Source organism: Fringilla coelebs, assembly GCF_963513975.1.
Source record: "Fringilla coelebs genome assembly, chromosome: 1".
In the NCBI taxonomy this organism is placed as follows: domain Eukaryota; kingdom Metazoa; phylum Chordata; class Aves; order Passeriformes; family Fringillidae; genus Fringilla; species Fringilla coelebs.
Genome location: NC_140028.1, coordinates 129,987,052 through 130,012,511, shown reverse-complemented (window position 1 = coordinate 130,012,511; position 25,460 = coordinate 129,987,052). Strand labels below are relative to the sequence as shown.

The following is a 25,460-nucleotide window of genomic DNA, read 5'->3' as shown; positions in this document are numbered from 1 at the left end:
CAAATAACAGAAGAGGTTTCTGAAAACTTTCATTCCAGGCTTTTCTGTGATTCTGTACTCTGTCAATTCCTCCTTCAACAAATTTTACTTCAGTCCTTAATCAAAAGAATAATATATTTTAATAATACAGTCTATTATTCCTGAATTACAGTGTTCCTATAAGTCTACTAAAAAGCCAAACAATGTTGGTGGTGCTCTGTATTCATGTATATATGCATCAGCAGAGTATTATGAATGAAGATTAATTTTAAAAGAAGTATTACAACAGTAGTGCTATAATAATAATATCAATAGCCAAAACCCAAAAGTTATGCAAGTAAGTTTTATGCAGTCCCTTTTATTTCTGCTTGTGCCATACACATCTAGATAGGACTAGGTATGTATGTATGTAAGTACATGATTTGGCTTTTTGCACAAAACACGGAGTTTCCTGGACATAGTTACAGATTGCATGTGAGTTTACTTGTATTTCTTATGTTTTCCTATCTGGGCTACTAACTTCAGATAATTAAAGAAAACTAAGCATGTAAATATGAAAAGGAATGCCTTCTAAAGCTGTCAGCTTTTATTCAGTGGAATAAATATAGTGGAACAACTATAAAAATCGTTTTACAAAATGTCATTATGTTTTTGTTCGCTGTATAAAACCTTGTTAACACTATGATTGTTTTATTCTGTCCTGAACAATTTATCACTCCTGGTCTGTGACATCTCTGCTGTGATTGCTTATCACTATGTTTCTTTTTGTTTCAGTAGTAGGGCTTTGTTTATTAATCATTAACTAGTTTGGCTAGCAAGTTTTGTGATTTCTTTTTATTTTTGTTTATTTGTGGTTTTTTAAGATCCTTTTTGTTTTGTGTACTGGAGGGATATTTTTGCTGGCTTTTTTTTTGTATTGGGTGTGTTGTTCATTTGTTTTTGAGGTGTTTTGTTTGTTGGATTTATTTTTGCTGTTCAGATGTCATGTAGTTACCGTTACCTGAGTAGTTCATTAACTTCTCCTTGGAATCTGGTAACTAGAGGTTGCTGTCGGCAGTTGTCACTGTTGAAGTTTTGTCAGCTTTGCTAAGGTGACTCATGCCAGTAAGAAGGAAAATTGAGAAGCTGGAGGTTACTGATACGTGTGCTGAACCAGTTAAGTTTCTAATCATATTACTGTGTTTGCATAATTGGTAATGACACATAGCAAAGACAGATCTGTTTTACTTGAAGAGCAGCCCTGTAGAAATTCTGAAATGTTCAAAATGACATGGAAAGTTCTGTTTTCAACATCATTATCATCAGGCAAGACTTTTACTGCTTTTGCTTCCTCATCCCAAAATATAATACCAAGTAGTGTTCCATGGACCATTATGGAAATCACACTTATGTGTAAATTTTAGGGGGAAGGAGAATTTCATGCAGGATTATATTACATTTTACACTGAAAGTTCAAGCCAGAGGTGTCTAGCTAATGTTTAACAACTGCTGTTTTCTTCATAACTGCTACATGTCCTCCAGAATTATTGGAAACGGACACATTAGTCTTCGTTTGTGACAATGGAAGGCCAAGTGCAAGGTCTCCACCTGGGTCAGGGCAACTCCTGGTATTGATACAGGCTGGGGGGTGAAGGGGTTGAGTGCAGCCCTGCTGAGAACTCGAGAGTACTTTTGGATGAAAAACTGGACGTAAACTGGCAGTCTGCACTTGAAGCCCAGAAAGCCAATTGTATCCTGGGCTGCATCAAAAGCAGCATGGCCAACAGGATGAGGGAGGGGATTCTGCCCCTCTGCTCTGCTCTGCCCTGGTGAGAGAGACCCCACCTAGGATGCTTTATCCAGCTCTGGGGCCCCTCAAACAGCAAAGACATGAACCTCTGGGAGTGGGTCTGGGGGAGGGACACAAACGTGGAGCAGCTCTCTTGTTGCTGTTGACCTCATTTCAGAGAGACAAGGCTCAATCTTTTAAGGAGCAAAAAAAGCTAGAACTTTATTTTATATATCCCTTTATACAGAGTTTTAAAAACCCTCCTGCGTCTATGGTAACAAGCTGTCATCTCATAGTAATTGGTCAGTCTTGGACTGTGTAAGGAAGGGTTGTTTTTGAGATACTGTTTTCATTCTTAAAGCTGAGACAGCTGGAATTGTTGAAACAGGTGGAGGAAAAGAGTCTTAATCTGTAGAATTCTTTCTCAGGGAAGCAAGTAGTTTTCTGCTGTTGCAGGCTTTTGTTTTCATGAAGAGCTGTTAGTTTTCCCCCAGCTATGTCAGACTAGGATTTAGTTTGTGAGGCCTTATACAGGCCTGCTGTTTGCCAGCACACTCTCCTGTGAGGAAAGGCTGAGAGAGTTGGGGTTGCTCACCTTGGATCAGAAAAGGCTCTGAGGAGATGCTGTTGCAAGCTTTAGATGTGTAAAGGGAGTCCACAAGAAAAAGTTTTTACTGGGGCCTGTTTTTACAGGACAAGGAACAAGAGTTTTTAACTTTTAGATAAGGCAAACACTTCTTTTGACCTAAAGCTTATTTGTAGTACTACTAATATTCTTTGCAGGAACTGAATTTTCTTTATGGGATTTTGTTCTCAAAAATCTCAAGAGAGATTTTCATTTGATGGTTTCCTTAGATTAGTATTTTAAACGAGGTAAATTCTGAACTCTTCCCGTCACAGGATAATTGCATTTAATATATGAAATGGGTGGGGGTTTATCGAGCAGCTGTCTTACAGTGTTGCAAAGAAAGTTACTCTTGTAACTTTTCCTGTTTAATTCTGTACTGACAAGGAAGACCAGGGGACAAAATTAGTCCTCTAAAAGCAAGGTATATATTTGTGCATAAATTTACACCTAGAAATCAATGCACACAACCTTCAGTATAATAGCATTATTCTTTGACAATAGCTTAGTGTAGTTTATATATTACATAGTCACAACTGAGGCATTATAATACTAATTCTGTATAAAAATAGTTTTTATGTGCAGGCTTCTATGTTGGAAAACATTCATTAAATTTCTTGAGGATTTTCCCTACTTAAAGGAGTTTCCCAGTGGCTTGTGATTACCATTTTGACACACCTGAAAAACTTGCAGTAGGCACGATATGGAAGACTCCCTATGCTCTCTCTGCCCAGCTGAGTGCAGTGGCTTTAAGGGGTATGAGGCAATGGTGACAAGTTCCTGCCCAATGCCATAGAGGTGAGGCTCTTCTGTGACTGCCTTACAAATGCCCTTACATAATACTTAGGAGCCTCTGCACATGAAACCAAACAGTAACAAGGATGATCGTTCATCTAGCTTGGTGCTGCCAAGGTTAAGTTGACCTGTACCCTGCATCAAGTCTACTAAGCAAAAAGGATGGCTCATTGTCACAGGAGACTCCCTTCTGAAGGGAGCAGAAGGCTCAAGGAGAAGGACCCACTTCTTGGGGAAGTTTCTTGCTTCCCTGAGGCCTGGGTTAAAGATGTGGGGAGAAAGTGCCCTATTCTGGTATGGCACTCAGACTAATATCCGGTATTGATTTTATTTTATTTTTTTCAGGTAGGCAGCTGTGAAGTTGTATCAAGAAGTATGAGGACAGTGAAGAGAAACTTCAGGGCCTTGGTTAAGAAACCAGCACAAGTAGTGTGTTTCTCTATCCTTCCAGTTGCAGGGAATGATGATTATGTTGCCAGGCCTTCTGGCAACAGTGTACACCTATCTCAAAGGGAGAAAAATATCTTTGCACAGGAGTTGCAAGGGCTCATTAGAAAAGCCTAAACTAGACTTGAAGGAGTAAACCAATAAAACCAGGCTCACTAGAGATAAGCCTAGGGGCAGCACACCCATGTCTGAGGGACGGTGTGCTAGTGATGTCCTTTGATCTTCCATTTCAGTGAAGACGGGATAAAGATCCATGTGGCAGCAAAGACCAATGGTTATCTATGTGTTAGAAACCACAGAAGCATCTGAGATTGGTCGTACAGGAATTAGGACTTCTTCCCCAAAAAAGGTGCAGGTATAAATAGCCTGACTGAAGTGCTTCTGCTCCAGTGCACACAGCACAGGCAACAAACAAGAGGAGCTGGAAGCCATTGTGCAGCAGGAAAATTACGGTATAATTGTCATTACGGAAACTGGTCATTGTGTGATGACTCACAACTGGAGGGCTGCAGTGAGTGGCTGTAAACTCTTCAGAAGGGATAGGCAAGGAAGGAGAAGCAGTGGAATAGCCCTGTGTTTTAGGGAGTGCTGGTATTCTCTAGAACTTAATTATGGTGCCAATAGGGTTATTGATGGGTGAGAATCAGTGGTAAGGCCAGCAGTGCAGATATTCTGGTTGGAAGTCTCTTACATCTAGCCAGCTTGCAGAAGCAAACAAAATATTCTCTGAGCAGCTGTGAGAAGTTTTACTATCACTAGCCCTTGTTCTCCTGGGGAACTTGAAATCTCCAGATGTCTCCTGGAAATACAATGCAGTGGAAAGGAAACAGTCTAGAGGAAGCAGATCCCTGAGTGTCTGGAGGAGAACTTCCTGACTCAGTTGGCGAGTAAGCCAGCTAGGGAAGATGTCCTGCTGGACTTACTCGCAAACAGAGAAGCATTTGTGGGTGATGCAGTGATTGGAGGCTGTCTTGGGCACAGTGGTTGGGAAATAACAGTTTTCAATTTTTGGAGAAGTAAGGAGGGAGTCAGCAGATGTGTTACCTTGGACTTCTGGAGGGCAGACCAGCATATTGAGGAGGCTGGTTGAAAAACATCTGGGAGGCATTCCTAAAAGGGAGAGAAGTCCAGGGAAGATAGACATTTTTGAAGAAAGAAATCCTAGAGGTGCAGAAGGGCCTGTCCCCATTTGCCTAAAGAAGAGCTGTTGGGGAAGAAGACCAGCCTGACTGAATAGAGTGTTCTGGTCTGAGATCAGGAGAAACAGGAGAGTCGATGGCCTCTGGAAGAACAGGCCAGCAGCTCAGGAGGACTACAAGGATATCATGAGGTTATCCAGGGAGAAAATTAGAAGGGCCAATTAGAACTTAATCTGGCTACTGCTGTAAAAGTTGATAAAAAGTGTTTCTGTTAATGTAACAGTAACAAAAGGAAGGTCTAAGAGAATCCTCATTCTTTATTGGATGGGGGGGGCAAACAAAGTGACAAAAGATGAGGAAATAGTCAGAGGTACTTAATGCATTCTTTTCCGCAGTTTTTAATAGCATGACCAGCTGTGCTCTGGGTACCCAGTGCCCTGAGCTGGAATAAAGAGACGAGGAGCAGAATGAAGGCTCTGTAATCCAAAGGGAAAGGCTCAGAGATCTTCTATGCCACTGGCACACTCTCAAGTCTGTGAGGCTGGGTGGGATCAACTCAAGGGTACAGATGGCACTGGCAGAAGTGCTCACTGAACCACTTTCCATCATTTGCCAGCAATCCTGGTTAACAGTGGAGATCTCAGGTGACTGGAAGTTAGCAAATCTGACACTCATGTACAAGAAGGGTTGGAAGGAGCATCTGGGGAGCTACAGGCCTATCAGCCTGACCTCAGGGCCAAGGAATGTCATGGAGCAGATCATCTTGAAAGCCATCCCTTGGCACATACAGGACAGCTAGGGGATCAGGCCCAGCCAGCATGGGTTTTTGAAAGCCAGGTCCTGCTAGACTAAGTGTGTCTTCTAGGACAGAGTAACCTGCTTAGTGGATGAGTAAAAGGCTGCAGGAGTTGTCTACATACACGTTGGTAAAGCCTTTGACACCATTTCTCACAACATTGTCCTGGAGAAACTGTTTCCTCTGGCATACTCTTCTCTGGGCAAAAGAAAAGTGTCTGGATGTCCAGGCTCACAGAGTGATGGTGAATAGAGTTACATCCAGTTGGTGGCTGGTCACTAGTGTTCCCCAAGGCTCACTGTTGTGGTCTGTCCTATTGAATGTCTTCACTGATGATCTGGAGGATGGGGTCCAGTGTACCCTCAGTCAGTTTGGAGACAGCACCAAGCTGTGTGAAAGTGTTGATTTGCTGGAGGGTAGGAAGGCTCTGCAGCAGGAGCTGGACAAGCTGGATCGATGGCTGAGGCCAGTGGTATGAGGTTCAACAAGGGGGAGTGCTGGATCCTGCCCTTGGGTCCCTACAGCCCGATGGAGCACTGCAGGCATGGCATGAGTGGCTGGAAAGCTGCCTGCCAGAAAAGAACCTGGGGCTTTGGTCAACATGATGTCAGCCAGGGGTAGCCTGTGATATAACTTAGTGGAAAAGTGGTAAAAATTATTGTGTCTAATTGTGAAAATTCTTACACAGTTTAATTTTTGTGGTAATTTTCTTAATTAAAATAATTACTTTTGTAAAATGTCCTATAGGAATGTTAGTAATCTCTTACTTCCCCCCTCCCATCCCCACCTTTCTTGAGTAAAGATGTAGTTCTGGAGATATCAAAGCTTTTTTGGGGGAAATACACCTAATGTATAATGCTAATTATATATGTTTTAATGGCATATTTCTTGACTGGTTTATATAGTCTCTGATCAATTGTGATTAAATGGACATATGTTGGAAACTGATTTTCTGCCACAAGTACTTCACCTGATAATCACTTTTCTTGGAATTTAGCATAGAGAAAATAGTTCGATTTTTCTAGTTTATAATTCTGCTTTTTAAACAAGCCCTTTTTGTTCTTATAGCAGGTACTATAAGAGATGGTAGGAACATTGTGTCCTGTTTGTGTCCTGGTTTTGACCTTGGTTGTAAATTACTACAAATGAAATAACTTCAAGGAGAAAATTCTATTTGATATATTTATTAGTTTTAGTCCACTTCAGATTTCTGCTTCAGGGAAGTTCCATAGATGTTAGTTTTATTTCAAATGGATTTCTGCCCTTTTATTTCAAATGGATTTCTAAGAGGAATTTTTGATGACAAAGTTATAAATGGTATATTTGGTACAAATGTTGTGGTGTAAAATGGTACAAAAATGTTGTGTAGAAACTCAAAACTGACTGTATTAAAAAAAAAACAAAATTATATTTTTTTTAGGATGCTCAGATGAAACACTGATGATAATTGAAATATTATGAACCAGCCTTTGGAGAAATAGCTGAAAAACTATGAGAAAATGTCATGATACATACTTGTCAATGTTTTTGCAACTAAAATTCATCAAATACTCGTACTATTCAAATTTATTGTGGACTTAGGAATTGTAGGACAGTTGTAGTTTATTAATGAACTCTTCTCTCTACTAAGGGCTTGACTGTTACTGTACTGCTGTGATATGCAGTTGTGTGTTTTTCTTTGTATTTCTGTTAGTAACTATGTGTGTAAGATGTGCAAGGCTGGATGCACACATCAGGACTAATTTTTGACAGTAGCAACCTGTAAATGCTGTTGCAATGGAATTTTCCCCATAAGTATATTTTTCTCATTAAAAAAAAAAAATATTTCTTATTTCTTGCCTTTGTAAATTACTTGCAGAATTGTCATTTTTTTAGCATTTTTTATTTTTTAATCCAGGTGGCTCTGTTGTGTTCTAGATCTCTAAGCAGCTGAGGGACAAGGGAATGTGTTCATCTTTGTTTATCTCTTCTATGTTGAAAGACTACAGTTAGACACATAGAAATGTTCTGGTAGAGTAGATTCCAGAAAATATATTGTTACTTTCTTGAATGAAGAATGGTGAATTTCATCAATGTTGTGAAGAAACTGCAGAAATATGTACCTACTAAACTATGAAGAAGAAAGTTCCAGCCACACTAATAATGCAGGTTATGCATTTTAAAATTCTAAGAACTTCACAAACTGATGGAGTTATCTATATATCCATAGGTTGGGGATTTTGATATTTTAAAGCTCAAATCTTGAGACCCAGCTGTATGGCAGACTTCATGATAGTGAAACACAATTCTTCAGCAATGATCTGGCACATTTATTCTGTAGAAATAGATCTACTGCAAAATTGTACTAGCAAATCTAGGTCTATGAAGCATTGTGAGTTAAATATTCAAAGACAAAGCATTTGTTCTTTCTGAAAGAATTCCTGTTACTTGCATTCTCTGAAAGTTTGTGTATGGAAGTACACAGCCTGCAGTACTGAGGCATTACTAATAGCTCTGTAGCTTATTGCAGTATAAATATACAGTGGCTGTTAATTTAGGCCCTTTTCCCAGACTTCTTGAGAGTCACTGACACAGATACTTTGTGTATTTACTTCTCCATATTTAGAAGGATGGATTGGAGAGAAATCTTTCATTGGAGCTATTTCAGTGAGTCACCAAGTGCAAACTGCCCATTAAAAAAATACTGAAGAGGTTTTTTTAGTGACTTGTGTGTTGAAGTACAAGTTCTTTGTAACATCCCATTTACCAACCTGTTAATTAGTTAAAATTAAACTGCATGGAAGTCCTTTATCCTTTTCAGGACATGATAATTAGTATTCAGTAAAATTAAGTAGTGCAGGTTTGCAATATTAATTAACTACCTAGATGAGGTGATGGAGTGCACCGTCAGCAAGCTTGTTGATGACACCAAGGTTGTGGGCTGGAGGGCAGGGCTCCTCCTCTGAGAGACCTTGACAGGCTGGAGAAATGAGCTGACAAGAGCCTTGTGGTTGGTGTTCAGCAGAATCTGAACATAGGAACAGAATAGCTCTACACAGTAGTTCAGGCTAGGAACTGATGGCTGGAGAGCAGCATCGCAGCAAATGACATCGCTTGCTGGTGGACACTGGGTTGAATATGAGTCAGCAAGGTACCTTTGAGCAAGAATGAAGCCAGTCACTGAGAGAAGTGAGTATTTCTGTCAGCTTGACATTTGTGTGACGGCATCAAAAACAGTGTCTAGTTTTGTGCTTCTTGGTGTAGGAGAGGAGCTGACGTTCTGAAGCAGGCCTAGAGGAAGACTGCCAGGATAATTAGGGTACAGAAGCACATAATGTAAAAAGAAAAGCTGGAAGAGCTGAGTGTCCTCTGTTCAAAGGAGACTATGGGAGGGTACAGAAAAGACAGAACCAGACTCTTGTTGGAGGAGCTGGGTGATAGGGCTAGAGACAACAGAAAAAGTTGAAGCAAGGGATGTCTCGATTAGACATTAGGAAAAATTATCATTATTGAGGTGGTCAGATGTTGGGATAAGTAGTCTGAAGAGGCTGTGGGATCTCCACACTGTGAGATACTCTGAACTTCAGTGAGAATGGCATTGAGGAGCCTTTGAAGCTCTGAAGATTGCCTTGAATAAAGGATAGAAGCTGTTGACCTCCAGAGGTTCCTTCTAAAGTAAATAAGTGCTTGCTCCATATCTCATGGTTGCACAACTGTTTTCTCCCTCCTCTGCATACAACTGGGTCTGACCCAGATGATGTGTTTGGCCCAGAGAGGTGTGGAGTTCTGTAGAAGAGAACAACATTGTCATCTTAAATAAAGTGTAGTGTTTGGCTCAAACCCTGATTTTTAACCTGACTTCTGTGTAGTCAAAGATTTTAAGTGATCAGTTTAATGTTTTGAATTTCCATGAGTCTGTCATGAAATAGACTAATCCTTAATGAGATTTTTTTCCAGAATGTTGAATGTTAGGCATTTTTTTCTGTAATATGGCTTACTATTAGTAGAAGTAGAGCAATTACTGGTGCACTCTTTCAGGCAATGAAATAAATTAATAATTGTAATTGGAATACTGGCTTATTCTGGGTTTTATTTGTTTGTTGAGGTTGGGTATTTTTTGTGTGGTTGGTGTGTTTGGGTTTTTTCCCTCCAAAACTCATGAATTCAGACTTTCTCAATAAGCAAGCTGCTTTAAGTTTATAATTACTCACTTAATAAAGAAAGTTTATTATTACTAACATAGAAAGTTAAATTCACTTGTCTGGAATAGGAGTTAGACAGGCAGCATGTTCTAGTATAAAATACTTTGTTGTAATCTTTAATTACAAAGGGATAATTTGGATGGTTTAGTCTTTGTTGCTCTGGATGTATTTGCAATGTAAAGTGTGCAAACCTTAATAAAACAGTCATATTATTTTACTATAAATGTGATGTAAGTTGCCTCTTGATTTGTCTTTATTTCATAGTAATACCTTTTAAGTTCCTTCAGATATCCTGGGGTTTGTTGCTGCATATATTTTGCTTCATGTATATATGAGTAAGAAATCAATATGGAGAACCAGAGTTTTGAAATAAGTCCTTAAGAAGATGACTGGTAAACTTTTTTATCCATTCCCCCTTCTTTTAGCTATGTGTATAATTTTCTACTATATAAACAGATGATGAAGACAATGAGTCAAATTTCTCTTTAATTAGTCACAAGCTTGAAAAGTATACTGAATTAATTTCAATTTTGTTAGGTTGCGGTATTAGGGTAGCTGTGAAGAGTTACTGATAATTATGTCCTTCATTATTTTGCAAATATACAAATGTTCTCAATTTTAGAATCTACTCATGAGTGCAAGGGAAGAAATCCTACAACCCAAATTCATGTATTTCTTGGGAATAACTTCTGTATGAATAATATAATTTCTAGGAAAACCAAACAGTATTTTCTGTGAATCTTCAGCATGTTTTAGCTTCTTCAAAGGAATGGTGACATTTAGATCAAAGCACACTGGGTTAGTGCTAAATGGAGGTATTCAAAAAAGGTTTTTGAAGCATAAAACCTCAGTACGAACTTTGAACAGAAAAATATTCTTGAAACAGTCTACCCATGGCTTACTGTGAAACTAAATCCTTTCACATTCCTAAAAGCCAGACAGTCCACCCTAATCATGCCTTGTTTTAGTTATTGTATACTTTATTTTTCCCTGTACTGCCTGAGCCTGCTTACTGTAATGATTCCTCTTCTCTTTCTAAACTGCCCACCTCGCTGCTGTATCCAAACAGCTGAGGGCACACAGTGTTCTGATGCAATAATTGTACATTGTGGCCCCAGTTCCCTACAGCTGAGGGATAACAAATAATTTTTATTTAAATCTGCTACATTCTGTGAAATGAAAGTGGCTTTAAAATCTATCCACACAGAGTTGAAGATATGAGAGCGGTATTCTGTTTTCAAAATTAGATAGGAGGCTGCAAAATGCAAAGTTTGGGGCTTTTTAAGATACAATTTGCCATTCTAATTGATTAGGAAATAAGATTTCCATGTCACTCAGACACTTGATTACATCCTGAAAAAATGAGCAAGCTTTTGCATAGGTGGAGTATATGCCTTTTAGAGTAGGTGGTTCCATCATTCCCGTTTCCTGGAACATTCCAGCTTCATGCCTTTCTGTTGCAACACAATAGCTTTTCATGCAAACCACTCAAACCTTTGAAAAGGGAGTCTCTTTTATTTATTTCCTTTCTTTACAGAGGTATGTTTTGATTACTGTATATTATTAGTCATGGCTGGTTTTTAAGCTGTTAGATGTTTGCTTCAGAGATATTTACTTTACTTTATAACAAATAGTCTTCAATTTCTCCCATTTCTTGTCTATTGCTTTTTTCACCTTCTGTATTTTCTAGAGAGTAGTTTAGTGCAATTGGAACATCCTTCTTGCTGTGCAGGATGCTGTATCAGTACACAGAGTGATACCAGAGTAGATTTTTAAAGCTGTTTGTGCCTGTTGAAATTTTCAGAAGACCTTAAAACTTAAATCCTCTGATGAATATTTCAACCCTACTGATAAAGTATTGTTTCTTCATGTCTAGCAGCAATTGAAAAATTAGCTCCACAGATTGTTCTCCCAGCAAGTTTTAAGTATATTATGAAATATGGTGCAACAGGATTAGCATTATAGGGGGGAAGGAAGATATTGTTCTTAAACATCTCTCTTTCCCAAAGTGCAGGTGGAGAGGGACTAAATTAGATATATTTCTCATCTCTCTGCCTTTCAAGACTGTATTTGTTCAAAAAGCTTTGTGCCAGTTTAGTAGACTTTATTCTCACTGGAGTCCTGCTGGTCCCCTGCAGCTACACTAAACCTTTTTCACCAATACCTGCTTTTTGACTGTCAGGGCTTGAATTTTTCCCTTTAGTAAATGCATGCTCACCTTGTCCTTTCACTGCCTGTTTGAGAGGGATTATAGTTGTCTTTCCACACAGGTCCTGCTTGCCCAGTGTCAGACACCTGAACAGCATCAGCTGCTGCTATTAACAATTGTGAGGTTTTGCTTTGTGAAATTAAAGCTGGACTCAGACAGGGGTACCTGTTTTGCTGACATTTTTGTAAAGGGTTGAGGTGAAGTTGCTATATCAATTATTTGTTGTGAGTTTGTATCCTGATATAATATGATACTCTTTTGTACACTGCCCAACATGGGTTATTGCAGGCTTAGGTGCAGTTTGCAGCAGCCAGTGCTACTGCCCTTGGTACTGTGATGCCTGCTCTGCATGCACCTCTCCCACCATCTCTCTGCATGCCCACTCCACCCAGCAACATCTAGTTCATGCTCCATCCACTGTCCCTTTCTGTGTGTATGGCTGCTGTCAGAGTTACAGCTGATAAAATAATGCTGGGCTACAAAAGAAATTTCATAAAAACTGTTTTGACTTTCGCTAATGCAGTGGTACAGCTTAGCCTCTAGCAGCCAACTGTGGGCTCTGCACAGTTTGCACATTGGTGGTGTTTCTGCCTCTGTCTGCACTTCAGTATGTCTAAACACTGTTTTGAAAGTATTTCCACTCCATACAGTATGCAGGCCACAAATAGTCCTGCCTCCCTAACACTGCTGCCATGCTCTGGCTGTTTGGACCATCAGCATCCAGGAACAAAACCCAGAAGAGGGAATTAATCTGAGTTAGATCACCAAAATAGGTCACCAAAATAAACCAACAAGGGAAATTGTGGAAATATGGATGAACAGAGGGGGTGGATCAGAAACAAAAAGGGCAGTATCAGCTCTGGTGTCAATTAAAACCACTTAAGAAACTACAGTGTAAGTTTCTCAAGCAACATTTGTGTCATAAAAAGATACTGGAGGCAGATTTCCTGCTTGCTAAGTACATGCTTCATAGTAACTATAAAAGTTACTTCATAAATTCTGAAGCTTTCAGGGAAGTCTGATAGAGGTCTCAAACTGCTCTGGTCAGGGAAGTGGGCCCTGGGGAGGAGAACAACCCAAGAAAAGAAGTAGTATAGAGAAAAAAGAAATGCACTTTTTTGTGGCTTTTTTCTGGTGGAGAGTGGGGGTTGGAAATGTTCTCTTGTGGTGCCTTTTACTTTACAAGCAGAAAGAACTATTCTTAAGTGCCTGCGTGTTACATTGGCACTGGAGCAGGTTTTTCATAAGGCAGTCACCAAGGGATTCCTGAGCATCACAGCTCTGCAAGCTGCTGAGACGAATACAGCTGGTTCGCCCAGCTTTCGTCTCGTCTGCCACTGCTTGTCCTTGCTCCTGCAAATCTTTGCAACTGGCAGTGAGATTTTTCTTTTAACAAACTCTATTCTTGGACCTTACTCCAGTGGATTTCTGTCTCATTTTCAGACGGCCAAATATAAGTTTGCTAGTATCTAGTAAATGCTGGATTGATGATTGAACTTTTCCTAGGCGTAGGTCAGGCTGCATAAGAACTACTTCCTGAGTCATGGTAGGAGAGGCTGAATGGGCTTGTCAAGCTGTAAAAGAAATGTGGTGACTTAACAGACAGCAGTAAATTTACTCTTCTACATCAGCAGGCTGGATTCCATAGTCTCAGGTGGCCATGCACCATCTTGGGCTGGATATCTGCTGTCACTGCTTTGCAGGCAGGTTTGGTAGACTTTAAAGTCTTCCCTTCTGTGAGGAGTCATGCCTAGCTGTGGAGGCAGCCGGAAGGGAACGCATGTCCCAGTCCCAGCAGCACCACCACAGCAGGGAAAGCCCATGTGCATTTGTCCTCTGTGACTTTGTGAGCGGCATTCGGAAATAGCACTGGCTGAGAACCTCCTGTGCAGTGTCACTGACACCTCCCGCGTCAGGAGGGTGACCTGGATCTTTCTGTTCTGCAGGACCTCCCTGTCTCATGTAGCAGGAAATAAGGGACACAGAGGTCCTAAAAGTCACCTTACCTAACAAGAAGTACTGGATCCAGGGGTGAGGTAGCTGTGCTTCAGCACTCTAAGTCATTCTTTTCTTATGACTCCAGGAATTCTGTGAAGTAGATGTGGATGGAACAGAGGCAGTCATGAACATAAACTGTGTGAACTCCCCATTATGGATTTTGATAGTAGCTGGTGGTGTGAGCAAGCAGTATTAGAAACAAAGGGAATGTAAGTCTAGTGAATGCTGCTTTTCAGAATGCTTGCTTGCCAGCCCAGTAACCATCTGTAAAAAAAAGATAAGGCAGCAGTTTTCCATGAAAAACCCCAAACAGCAGAAACATCTTACCAAAATCTGGGCAATACACGAGGGTCAATGCATGGGCAAGGCATCAGAGAATCTTAGGTACTGGATACCAAGCCAAAGGCTTTTGCTTAGGAGGGAAGCATTACCCATATGACCACTAGCAATCTGAGATTGAAGGGGCTTGAATCTGGTACCTCAGGTGATCTGGTTCTGTGACAGTCCAGCGTAACTGTCAATTACAATCTAAATCGTTTTATAATGACTCCCTTTTTTAGGGAGTCCAGTGTTCTGGTTCAAAGAATAAAAAGTAAAATATTTTCTGACTGTATAAATAGTGTTGAATGCTTAAATCTGTTTCTGAATAGAGAAATTTTCTTCATATTGGGAAACCTGAAGAAATTTTTCAGGTATGCTTCAGCTATGCAAGGTGAGGTGTCTCCTTGTTCTTCCCCAGGAAATATGAAGTGAAGAACAGTAAAGAGAATGACAAGCTTTACAGACTACAGAAGAACATGGGAACAAGAAAATTGGTGGAAGAGAGGCAATTTTGGGAGGAAGTTTCCTTTTATTTGTTGTTGCAGTGAAGTAGAGAGGAGCAAAAAGAAGCAAGGTCTGCATGTGAGATACTTTGAACATTGCCAGCGTAAGAGAAAAGACTCATAAGACTGCATATGCTTTCCTCTCTCCTTCATAGCATCTAGCTGTAGTCTTTCCTTGATAATTAATTCAGCATTTCTCAGAGAAAGAGGTCTTTCATGAGAAAATGGGGAGGGAAGTCTAAAATAATTAAACATTCTTAAATGACAGAATATCACTCTTCCATCTCAATGTAAAAAATATTTTGGATGCACTTTAGAGGTTTCCTGCATTCTGGCTGAATCTAGCAAGGTAAAAGGAGATTAGCAGACATCATCCCTTTTTCAAGTATCATTTGCCAAAGTACTTGGTGATGAGAGCCAGGGTCTGATTTTGTAGGTCTAATCTCATAACTGACAGTCTGTGTTGATTCTTGTGGAGAAACTGTGAAAGTTCTGTTTTGGGTTATTTTTTCAGGGCAAATATTATTTTCTTTTGAACTCTTTGTTAATTAAAACAGTGCAACCCCCCTGCATTTTGTCATATTCTTAAGAACTTAACTTTGTGCCTTATTACTGGAGGTGGGTATACACAATGCAATTTTTAAAAGATTCCAAGACAGGCTTGTTGGACAACAGATGCCTTAATCTGTTCCTGGAATATTAGTAGAAATGATGTAATATGATGTAATAATTAGCAGACATGTCAATAAATGTGATGTCCTGAGGATCTGTCAATCTAATACCATAATGGAAAGTCTGATCTCACAAACTTACTTAAATTCTTTGAAGAAGTTGGCAAAATACATTTCTATAACCTGGTTGAATTTTCAAGTGTGGTATCCCATGATCCCTTACTTAGAAGTCTTAAACAATCCAAACAGCACTGGGAAAGAACAAGGGTTCGTTGCATGCAGAAGTGACTGGTTTAAAGATGGTTATGGATATGGATGGAAATAAAGAGTCAGTTTTCACAGTGGTTGAAGGTTACTGATAGAGTCCCAGATAGATCAGTGCTAGGACCACTGCTGTTGCATGTGAGGATGAATAGTATAGAAAAGATGATAATCAGTGATTGCAACAAACAGGGCCCACTGCAAAAGCATTTTATGAGACACAATGGTGGATATAAAATTCAATATAGCTAAAGCTGAAAGATTCATCTGGTTGGGAGGAAAAAAGGGTCCTAAATTTATATAGAATATTTTCCTCTTAATTATTACAGTTCATAAACAAAATCTCGAGGTTATATTAAAAACTCTGAAGAAAATTTGCTTAGTCCTTAGTATCACTCCAAAAAAGTAAATGAAGTGTCAAAATAGAAGCTATGCTGCCATGATGTGAATCCGTTCATTTTGCATGTCTTAAATTAAAAAGGTGTTAGAGGCATTGGAAATAGATCAGAAAAAGCATAAATAATCCTAAAAATGGCACAGAATCCACTTCAGAATTAGGGCTAATGAATCTGTGAAAGAGGAAAAGATTGGTATGATGTAAGGGTGACCACCTACAGAAGGTGATGTGATAGAAATCTCTAAAATCGCTAGTGGAATGGAGACAGCAAATATGGAAAGTTTCTTTGCTGTCTGCCTCTCAGTTCTTGTAGACAGTTAAAATGAAATTTAACAAATTGCCAGTTAAAACCAGATATTTCTTCACAATGAATAATTAAGCTGTGAAATTTCAGGATGCTCTGTCTGTTAAAATTTTCCATAGATTTGGGGCGGTTTTGAACAACATAGTGAAAGAAAAATGCAATACAGGTTATTAATATAAACCTAGCATATCTACCTCAAAAATTTGTCGAGTGGTAAATTGCTGGAAACTGGGAGAGTGTTGTATAGAAGTGTCCATCTGTTCTTGCCCAGCTTTACTACTTTTCATTGGTACACTCTGCAATTAACTCTGGACAAGGAATGAGATGAGAAGACAAGGAATTATCTGATCCAGTATAACCATTATTATGTTTACATACGTGAAAACAAAATGGGAAATAAAAATGCATCTATTAGTAACGACAAACTTTTAAAAAAACTGAAGTTAAATATTGTCTGCTTGATTTTTTATTTGTGAGGTCTAAAACAAATAGAAATTTGGCTGCCAACCAGATATGAAGCTGTTTCGTGAAAGCGCACAATAAATTGTATTCATTATTAAAATGTGGATGTATAAATAGTGGAAGTGGTAAATGAGATAATTAGATTATCTAGTTATCATTAATAACATTTGAGTATGTATATTATGAAAATTATTTTCAGCTTGCCTTAGCTAATGTCTTGAAAGAGAATTGCTGTTAGGAATCAAATTCTTTCAAAGTAGGAATAAACTCACAGATATTTATTCCTAAGCAAAATTCAGATTTATTTTTGAGGATTAACACTTTTTTTTTACAAGTCAGTCTGAAATAACTTCCAAAACAGCAGAGGATTCTTACCAGTCTTTGTCAGACCTAATTTTTAATTTATGCCACAACCCTTCTAAATCTACAGAGCTGAAAAAAACCTGTAGGTTTTGCTTTTTTAGTTTTGTAAACAAAGGCTTGTTTCATACTTTTGTAATTCCTCTTTTTTAAGTTGTGTGATGGAGCTGTAAAAGGTTAAAGGTTTTACTTCTGTAGGCTTTTTTTTTGCCAGGTAATTTTTCAAATTTCCAAACTGAAAATCAGTTGAACTCAGAATCTCAAGAGCACATTGGCTCCAAGAATCTATCACAATTTTTTAAGCATTGGACACTGTGGAAACAGTGCAAACACTAAGAAGACTCATGAGTAAATAAAAGTGTTGAATGGAGAACTCTGATTTCAGGACAAGATCAATCACTAAGGTGCTGGACTAAAGAAATTTCTTCCCTTAGCAGATTATTAGGGGATAGGAGCCCTTACTGCCATCAAGGATTCTTTTTTTTTCAATACCTAAAAACTTGCTCTCTTTCTTCTCTGGAAAATCATGGACAGTTTCACAAATCTGGGCACTAGTTTTCATCTAGAATCTGCTGGTCTACATCTTTATCTTTTGCTGTATCAAGTAGCCATTTACCATTTACCTAGGTCAGACATTGCTTTGACATAATAGTTTCGGATCATCAAGTCTGGCTGAGATTATATCTTGCCTCAGATACCTTTGAACAGCCTTGTCTACCTGCCTTTATCTTTTAGCATAACCACAGGATGATGTCCAAAGAGATGTCTGGATCTGGTTTAACTCACTCTTATGAAAATTGCTGTTAAAGTGGAAAACTGTTAAAATACTTTGAAAGGTTAATAATTTGATTATATAGGCCGATTATGTGAAGTATGATGTAGTCTGTCTGTGCTAAACCAGTAAAACAAAACCATTCCTAGCTTTCTACAACTTTATTGCAATAATTTAAGATGAAAATTTATTGCAAACTGGTTAGCCTTAGCCAGTACAAATGACACTGGATTTGTTGGAGCACAGATGCTCTTTTATTGTTATGACACATTTCTGCATGAACAGAGAGTTTTTTGTTTTCAGGCATAATAAGAAATTGAAACAGTGGATGCGATAGTGAAATGTTCCAGCAGACACAAGATGTAAGAATCTGGTGACCTGGATGCTGTGGTTCTGAATATAAAGTATGGGGTTTATATAAAAGTTTTGCTATTTAAGAAAGACTGTAAGAGATAAATGTAACAAGACTTTTAAAAGAATGATTAAAAAAAATATTACATCTGTGATTCTGTAATATTCTTTCGGCATGTGAGCTGAAGTTTATGCCAGGCAGCAGTGAGCAAAAAACTTCCCAGCTGATGCTCCCAAACTTCTCAGCAATATTAGCTGTGAAAAGAATGGAGAAAATTAAAAGATCTTTCACTTCTATCATAGAACATCTGTTTTCTTTACTTATGGCTTAGATTTTTCATATAAATATTAACTTTAAAGCACATTGTAATATTTCTTTTTCCTTAAGCTTGGACGTCAGGAAGGGTAGTAATATTAATTGTTAGTTTATATTTCTCTTTGTTTCTGAAGGAAACTTCATTGTCCTGACTGGAAGGGGCATTGTATTGATAAACCTCATAGGTACATACTAATTTAGAAAGATTCAGCAGAAAAAAAAATAATCATAAGATACTTATGCAGCGTCAGCCCTTTCCTAGGAAAAAAAAAAAAGCCAGAATAAGGAATGTTTGGTCAGAATAATCACAATTCACCTACTTGTGTAGGCCCATTATTAATATGTCCTTTAGTTAAAATAAACACAGACTAGTTCTGCCTTATTTGTCTCACATGACAATGGCCCATGGATGAGGAAAGTTGTGTGGAGTCCTTTCTCCTTTAAACCTACTGCTGTTTTCCTTTGTTTCCTGCATTTTTCTTGTTCCTGACAGTTAAGCCAGGCTTGTTACTTCTGCTGCTCTTTTTCCACTGTCTTATCTGGTTGCCAGCAGGAATAGTGAGAGCGTAGGAGAAATGGCATGAGTGCTGTTACTGTCTTCTCTGGCTTCAGCATGACCCCTGGATGTGATCACAGGGAAAATTCCACTAAGCATCAGGCATCATGTCTGTACAGTTATTTATGATCCCAGTGTCTGTACAGTTACTTCTGGTGAAAGCTTCATGGAAATAGTTGAAGAACTTCTCTATTAAAATGATAAAGATTTTTACTACTTGGGTAAAACAGAGTATTTTTTTCAGACAGGTTCTTGAAAATCTTTCTAATATTAAGCCTGTATAATATTCAATTTAATGTAATACTGATGCCAAATAGGTCAGATTTTGCGAAGTAAGTGCTCTGGTACCTTGCATTTCTCCTTCTTCCGTTCCTTGCCTTACATGGGAAAGGTCAGTAACAGTCAGTTCTACACTGAAGAGCAGTCATTTGTATTGTAATAGTGTCTGCATCAGTCCCTAGGTATGTTGATTATGTTAGTAGAAGAACTGATAAAAGAAGTAATAGAACTGCATGGCCAGCAGGTCGAGGGAGGTTACCCCCCTCTGCTCAACTCTGCTCTTTTGAGATGCCACTTGGAGCACTGTGTCCAGCTCTGGGGTCTCCAGTACAAGAATGGGCCTGTTGGAGTGAGTCCAGAGGACTGTCACAAAAATGGTCAGAGGCCTGAAACACCTCTCCTATGAAGAAATGCTGAAAGGGCTCGGATTGTTCAGCCCAGAAGCAGAGTTGAGAAGGCTCTGGGGAGACCTTGTTGCAGCATTTCAGTAATTAAAGGGGGTTCTATAAAAGAGATAGAGGCTTTTTACCAAGGCCAGTTTTGACAAGGCAAGAGGCATTGACTTTAAACATTAAGAAGTAGATGTGGATTGGACATAAGGAAGAAATATTTTATGATGAGGGTGGCAAGGCACTGAAACAGGTTCTCCGAAGCTGGGGATGCCCCATGATTGAGCTCAGGTTGAACAGGACTTTGAGCAGTCCGGTCTACTGAAAGATATCCCTGCCCAGGACAGAAGGGTTGACATTTTGATCTTTAAAGATTCTCTCCAGTACAAACCCTTCTGTGATTCAAGCTCAGGTAATATTGGATTTCCTTAAAATCTTTATTCTCTTTCTGTGTTCTTTGGCTTAATACTCATCTTAGAGCCAAAAATCATTATACAACAGGATTGTGTTTCATTGTAATTACACTGGTGTCAAGAATAATCTTCCTAAATACAGACTGTATATGATGTACTATAATGAAATTTTGTTATCTATGGCCTTTATGTAAATTGTTAAACTGTTTGTATGCAGTAGAAAAACCAGCCAAATATTTCAGCAGAGGTGTTCTGGCAAAAGTTAAAAATACTTCTTCAAGTTATGTGCTTGTTTAAATTAACTTTAGATTAGATCCAATATATCTTTCACCATTTCCCTGCCATAGAATTTTATTGGTGAGTTTATTAGACATTTTATCAGAAGTTCAGCAGTTGCAGTTCTCCTAATTTTCTGCTGTACATAAGATGCAAGTGATGATCCTTGTCACTGCAGTTACCTGAATGGCTCATTCTTAGTTTCTTAGTTAGCAGGGATGACTCTTAAGATTCTGGGGAGTCAGCACCATGATAAGCAGGGTGCTTGGACTAAAAGAGTTAAATTGTTCCTGAAGTTGTCTCTCAGAAATGTTGTAAAATGCTTCTTAAATACTGTGTAGAAAACATACTTTGTTACAGGAATCCATCTCATTTTAGACACACAATGATCTCCCAGATTCTGTGTTTAGACCTTAAATGAATGTATTGCTTTGAAGGAGTGCTGACGAGTTAAATTACCTCTTTGTTAAAAGGAAATTGATTTGTTCATTCATCTGAAAAAAATCAAGATCTCTTTGAAAGATCAGCAGGGTCACATTGTCTTTTAGCTTTACATGGAACAAAACCAGCACGTAAGAATGCCTCCAGGAAACAATAAAAGTATGTGCGTGTTTCTTTCTGGTCCGGTACATTTGTGAACAATGCTTGTCAACTGTCTCAGACAGTTGAATGTGCTTTCTTCACCTCCCACTTGAAAACATGGAAACAGATAGTCCTTTCATGTAATCAGAGTGTATTTTACAAAATTTCATCCAGAGATATTTATGCTATTAATATACTGCACTATATAAAGATTTAGTCTAGTCTTCAAAGTGTAGCTTGCTTAAGTGTAAGTAGGGAACTCTGACATATTCCTTGAAATGGTGTGCAGTGTTCTTTTCAGTGCTTTAAGTTACTTGGGTAATAATAGAGGAAATACACTAAGTGTTGATTATTTTATTCAGAACATGCAACCCATCAAACTATCACAGATAGAATCTACATGTAGAGTACTCGTCCTCCCAGTAGTATTCTTATGAGCCAAGAGTCAGTGGTAGTACATGGTGATTGTTGCTTTCCTCTGACATTCTCAAATACAGCATGTGTTATGAGATTGGACATTGAAAAATCTAGATTTATTTGTTTCTTCATGTTTTTCCTTTATTTGAAATACATTGCTGATTATAAAACCAGTAGGTTTTATGTTGAAATTTATTGACTTTAGATAGTCATTTTTTCCAAATGAGACTGTATGCTTTTTGGAAGGCATGATGCTTGTTGTTTGCAGTCTTATTGCAGGTGCCTGACCTTGTATAGCTATCCTTACATTTGATGATTTACCATACGAGCCTCTTTCATATTTACAAGAGTATGACAAACTACAAAGTGATACTCTTGCATATGAAAAAGCTTCCTCAAACTGAGAAACTTCTGCTTCAGGAAGATGCTAAGGTTTCTAAATGTATAAAGGATTTTCAGATTTTACTGTGGAGTGTCATCGTGCGCATCCCTGTGTTGCCATCCTGTTTAGTTTCACTTTCTGTGGATGTGCCTTGGCAGATGGTAAGTTTTGTTTTCAATTTTGTCAGTTTAACACCACTGAAAATGAAGTTGGCATTAAAACTTTTGGCTGGCCAGATTCTATCAGAGGTTCTCCAGGAGGTTGGTTTTGGGCCCTCATGCAGTTTCAAATTTGTTTACCTGTGCTAATGTACTTGAAAAATACATCCAGTCAAGGCCAGGGTCCAGGCACATTGCACCCTATAGAGATTGGTCGGTCAAGTTCCCCACGAGATTTTCTGTGGTTCTTTATGTTGCCATCTTCATTTCTCCTTTCATGTTCTAGCAGTGCTCTGTACCAGTACAGATTGGCTTTACTCTCACTTTTTCTAGGCGGATCAGTCTGACAGAAATACACAAATTTCTTCAGACTTTCTGCCCCATACAGTGTCAGTCTGTGAGTCCCATCTGTCCCTTGCTCTGTGAACTGTTGCCTTGTAGCTCTTGGTGGTGGTTTCTCTGTAGTTTTTGGCTATTGAATCTGATTTCAGAGAGAACACACATTTGTCTTAAGCAGCAACCCAGCTCAGTTCAGTTCATCTCACAGCTAAGCAAAGTGTGTTTGGATGTTTTTTGCAGAGAGGCTCCCATCCTGTGGGCTTTATGTGTGTGTGAGGGTAGGGAGAAACCAGAGAGTTAACACTGTAACTGAAGTGTGTTCCCATGCTGCCAGCATGGGAGGTGTTGCACTGATTAAGAACATTACCAGTCTCTGGTTCATATTCTTTAGTTTCTCACTGATGCTGTGTCCTGTGAGTCATCAGCTGCTGCTACTTCTTTATACAGGTGCTGGGTGACACTTGTTCACTTCTTTGTGATGAAAAGGTGATGCTATCAGCATTGGCCTGTAACACAGAAGTCACTTTTATAGATCCTTAATAAACTGATGATATTTTATGCACAGTGCCTAAAGTGTACTGTTACTTTAGTCAGTGGAACAGTCTGCAGTGAGCTTTTTATACTAAAACAGTGTGCTTGGGATTAAAATGCCAGAACTATGTCTGTCTGTAGACTGACTTAATCTAATAAAACATCAAACATTTCTTTTTCTGCTTCTTCCCCTTCTGATCTAGACAGAGAAGGGCTTATGGTGCTAGTGTTGGTAGACTAGGTACAAATCTTTTGGTTTTTAGATTTGAGTAGTCTACATAACCTGAAGATTGAAGAGCTAGCCCTAAAAAAGTTCTGCTGTATTTTATGTCTGGAACTTAAAAATACCATTAAGAACATCTTCACCTGGAGGGTGGTTGAGCACTGGAACACACTCCCCAGGGAAGCAGTCATGGCACCAAGCCTGACAGAGTTAAGAAACTTTTGGACATCACTCTCAACAATGGTGTGATTCCTGAGGTTGTCCTGTGCAGGGCTGAGACTTGGACTCGATGATCCTTGTGGGTCCCTTCAAAATGTTCTATGATTCTCTGATTTCTCTCATATCACTGACTAAAATGCAGCAAATTAAATTACTAAGATTATTAAGGTCTTGACAGACAGTTGCATTGGGAACAACTCCAAAGTGTTATCTGAATTGCACAGAACTTTGAGGGTTTTGTTGTTATTTAAAAAAAAAAATCTACAGATGTGAGGTCCTGGAAAAAATTTTGAAATTAATTCACAATTACAGGTGAGACCAATGGATATTCCAGAGCATGATTATAGGATGATGATTCTTTTGTTCCATTGTACTGAATTGCTGTTCACTAAAGGGGAAGAAAAAAGTATACACCACAACAGATTCCACCTTTTAACTTGTGCTGCTGGATTTTTTTTCTCCCTGACTACCTGCAGGAATGCAGTCGTTGTGCAGCTATCACAGTGTACCTTTGATTTGGCTGCACAGTATCTTGTCTTTTCTGCCATGTGTGTATGTACCTACCCCACAGTGAATTTACCACATTTTATTAAAATGATGAATGCAAGTATTGTAGACAACACAGTTGAAATTAATGTAGCTATTACTTTAGCTACATCTAAGCAGTTTTTTCTTAAACTGCTTCTAGTCTATGCTGCAGCTGGCCTAGTTGCATCCCTTTAAATGCAACAGTGCAAAGAAAACCAAGGCCATTCTTAAAATCCTTTTAATCCACAAACTACAGTTGTGAAAGAAGAGTGTCTGAAAGAAAATACTCCACCTGGATGAAAGTCTTTATGGCTGAGTCAGTAAGCCAAAGTCTCAAATTACTAAATTGAGCAATAACTTTAACCTTCAACTTGTGGGTTCATATGCTAGCATAAAGAGATTGTAACCTAAGTTGCTAGACTCTCTATCCCACAAGCATATAAATGAGGAAATAATTAATTCTCTCACTAGCCCACACTACGTTTTATTCAAGTCAACTCTCAACATTTTTACCACTTTCCAACCTTGGTATTTAAATCATAGAGACAGTTATATTGGTGATCATTGTTTGAAGGGTGAGATGTTGGCATGGCAAATTTTTTTTTTGTTCCGCATTTTGATGTGTAAAATGTAATAAGAGTTTGATAATGTTAAGTCCTATTCACAGGGGTTTAAAGTGGCAGAGACGCTTTCATTATTTCCTGTTGATGACTTAGAACTTTTGGCACAAACCTTAGCATATTGCAATGCGTAAAAAAATCCCCTAAACACCACCACTCTTTTCTATAACCAGTTCTCAAGCTTTACAAGCGCATTTGTTATTTCAGACTTTGCAGAAAAGTTGCCCCAGATACAGGTATCCAGAGAGAACAGTTTGTAATTAATTAAAATTTGACAAATCTTAAATCTTGACTATAAACATGTAAAAATTAGATTTAGCCTAACTTTTTCTGCTGCATCTTAATTACAGGCATCTGTGCCATCCATATGTAAAATAGGCATGCACATTTGAAGGCTTCACTCTTAATTTTGTCTTCTTGGTAAAGGGAGATTTTATTTTTTTTTTAACTTTGTGTAGAGGGGAGAAGGTAAGACAGGAAGAAGAGCACTAACCAGGGGGTTTTCTGCTGTTTCTAGGAGACAGCCTGGTATTCTGAGGGTTCTTGAACATAACTTTTGGCTTGCTTTATTTGTGTTAGTCTGTCCCAGACGTGAGGATACAAATTGCCAACATTATAATGTGACACTCGTCCTAAGCGTACAGGTCATGAGGCTTTCTCCTAAACCATTAAGTTGTTTGTGGTTCCCATCTGCAAAAAAAATATTATTTATAATGTAGGACAGACTCTGGAGTAAACAGTTTAGAAACTCAGCTTTTAAAAATGAGCTGTTTAACTGCAGTATCCAAAGCAAATAAAATAGCTACCTTTTGAGCTAACTGTGCTTGAAACAGAAGATGCTTTTAGAATATAATTTCAAACTACTTCATAGTTTCATCAAAAGCCAGGTAAAA

At 38.6% G+C, this 25,460-nt stretch overlaps 1 protein-coding gene across 6 annotated transcripts in view; it reads left to right on the top strand.

The window, feature by feature from the left end:
* ANKIB1 (ankyrin repeat and IBR domain containing 1) overlaps window positions 1-25,460 on the top strand; it is an 88,229-nt gene that overhangs the window by 1,829 nt on the left and 60,940 nt on the right. Inside the window, exon 1 of one of the 6 annotated variants that reach the window (XM_084218957.1) lies at window positions 11,242-11,269. The exons of the other annotated variants lie outside the window; for them this stretch is intronic. The gene's annotated coding sequence lies outside the window, so the exon portion shown is untranslated. Of the gene's footprint in view, window positions 1-11,241; window positions 11,270-25,460 lie in introns of those variants that run through there. 6 annotated transcript variants of the gene reach the window in all.